The sequence below is a fragment of the Urocitellus parryii genome, chromosome 6, assembly GCF_045843805.1.
Source record: "Urocitellus parryii isolate mUroPar1 chromosome 6, mUroPar1.hap1, whole genome shotgun sequence".
Classification (NCBI taxonomy): domain Eukaryota; kingdom Metazoa; phylum Chordata; class Mammalia; order Rodentia; family Sciuridae; genus Urocitellus; species Urocitellus parryii.
Genome location: NC_135536.1, coordinates 31583933 through 31586310, shown reverse-complemented (window position 1 = coordinate 31586310; position 2378 = coordinate 31583933). Strand labels below are relative to the sequence as shown.

At 47.8% G+C, this 2378-nt stretch overlaps 1 pseudogene; it reads left to right on the top strand.

The window, feature by feature from the left end:
• The first annotated feature begins 971 nt into the window (after nucleotides 1–971).
• Nucleotides 972–1400, top strand: LOC113200678 (ribonuclease pancreatic pseudogene; annotated as a pseudogene).
• The last annotated feature ends 978 nt before the right edge of the window (nucleotides 1401–2378 follow it).

Genomic DNA, 2378 nt, shown 5'->3' with positions numbered 1-2378 from the left:
AAACATTTTGGGTGTGAAATAGTAAGCAAGAAATCAGACCTACTTGGCAATCTGTTTCAGATCAATGGCCTTTACCCAGAAGTCTGGGAAGAAAATATCCACAATGTCACTTCTACAGGATTAGAGGAAGGAGAGAGGCAATGATGTTTCCACTCTTTCCTAGGAATATCCACCTCTGAGAAGAACATATCATTTTCTGTGGATGTTACCTGTTCTGCAGAAAAGCCTTCCCTGGGACTCCCAGGTATTCTAAAAAGGAGACAGAATATTAGACCCAGAGACAGAAGGCTCACACATCCCATCACCCAGAAACCCTGAGTCCCAGAAATTGGGAAGTTTCCTGATGATGGATCCTATATATGGAAGATTTGGGAGTCTTTATTCTGAGGCAGAGAAATATGTGGGGAAAATATAAACTCAACTCCCCTTAGAATTCAAATGCTTACATTTAAAAAACCAATGTTTAAAACAGGCATATGTGTTTAAGGACGGGGAAATAGTTCCCAAGATGCAGACATATGCTGTCAGTTTCCTTCTGTGTTAGGTCATTGCAGAAAGAGGTTGGCAGTGATGCCTGCCTCATGGGGCTGTGTTGAGCAGCAGATGGGCTGCTAGATGCAAACACTTGAGAGATGAAAGTTTTTAGGTTAACTGGTCTTCTTAGGTAAGGAGCAAGAGTTGCTTTAGGATTTGGAAATAACCTTGTATGGCAGGGACTCCTTTATGACGAATCACTCCACTTCTCACCTCTTACCCAGGGAAATGTAAGAGTATGAGATAGGAATAGGATGTGGGAATATTTGTGGTGAGTGCATAGAAGGAAAGTGAAGATAGAAGCAGAAGAGGAAAATTGCCAACCTTAAATGTCTGGATCAAGATAGGCCAAAGTTCTTAGAAACAGGTATTTTGGGGAAAGGAAAGTGGCTTGCTGCCTGACCCTGCTCTTTCTGTGACCTGCTTTCCCAGAAAACATGAATCTGAGGTGGATCCTCCTCCCTCTCCTCCTTCTCCTGGACCTAACTGTCTTTACTCCAGCCCTGTCCTTCTCAAAACGACACATAGACAATCCCAAGTCGTTGGTCCCAGGAGGAAACCGCCGATACTGTGATGTGATGATGAGGCGCCTCTGGATGATCCATAAGGGTAAATGCAAGCAGATCAACACTTTCATTCATGAGAATCTGGCCATCATCGTAGATTTCTGCAAAACTCCACCAGTGTCCTGTATGAACATCCCTTCCATGCACAACTGCCATGACAGTACTCATGATGTCAGGGTCACTGACTGCTTTGCCACCCCAGGAACCCGACCCCCTCATTGCCACTACCGCAAGATGGACTCCACCAGGCCCATCCGTGTGGGCTGTGAACAGGGGGTACCTGTTCACCTGGATGGCTAGGCTCCTCCCAAATCTGACATGGGAACCAAGCGACTTGCTGCTTACACCTTTAAATCTTTGAGGCCCTGTCAGTCTTTCCTGTAAAGGCTTCTTCCCTTTGCACGTTGGATCCCTCATTGCTCCCGAGCTCACGCGCGATTCTGTATTTCTCTCACAGTTGCTACTCCCCACCCCAGGTCCCCCATCCCTGACATTGTTAGTTTTTTTGATGCAGGGTAAGATATGCATGAATGGAGGGTTGCGGGGACGCAGTCGGTGTAACGGAGATCTACTCTGAGAAAGCTTTGCTCGCACTGAGCTGCTAAGCAATCCCGGGCTTGTGGTGGGCTCTGTCCTTGAGCTGCTCCAATAAAGGCTCCACATGGCTCCGCCCCGCCGGCTCCCCAGTCCCCCTCCCACGTCCCCGGGGAGCTCGGAGGATCTACTGCTTCTATCTCTCCCATGGGCTCCTGAGAAGAGGATTAGGGACGAGACCTGGGAGGGAGACCAGTTTCCTTTATGGAAACAAACCCCAGTAATAGCTGCTCAGTGGAGAAGAGGGGTGACTAGAGTCGGCTAGGCGCGGTCTTCAGCTCCGGCGAGCTCGGGAGGCCCTCTACTGGCCGGCAGAGGGCGCCGCGCCACCTGAATCCCGCTGCCCGCGTCTAGAACTTCCTGGGTCTCCTTAGGAGGGTGTGTGACAGGCTAGAAGTTATTGAGCTGGAGGATAGTAGGAGAATGAACAACAACAACAAAACAAAACAAAACAAAATCATCCAACGTAAATGCAATCTAATTTTCAAAAAACAGATTTCTGAGTCTATCATAACATTCATGCACTCAGGCTCTTTAGTACTGAACTTGCCACCTTCAGATTTACACTCGAGCACAGAGGCATAAAGGAAAGAAAGTAGGATAGGTACAGTGCATCTTACTTGTGTCATGAGCTTTACCGTTTGACTGCACTGAAAAGGAGCTTATTTCTTCCTCAGAATCCAC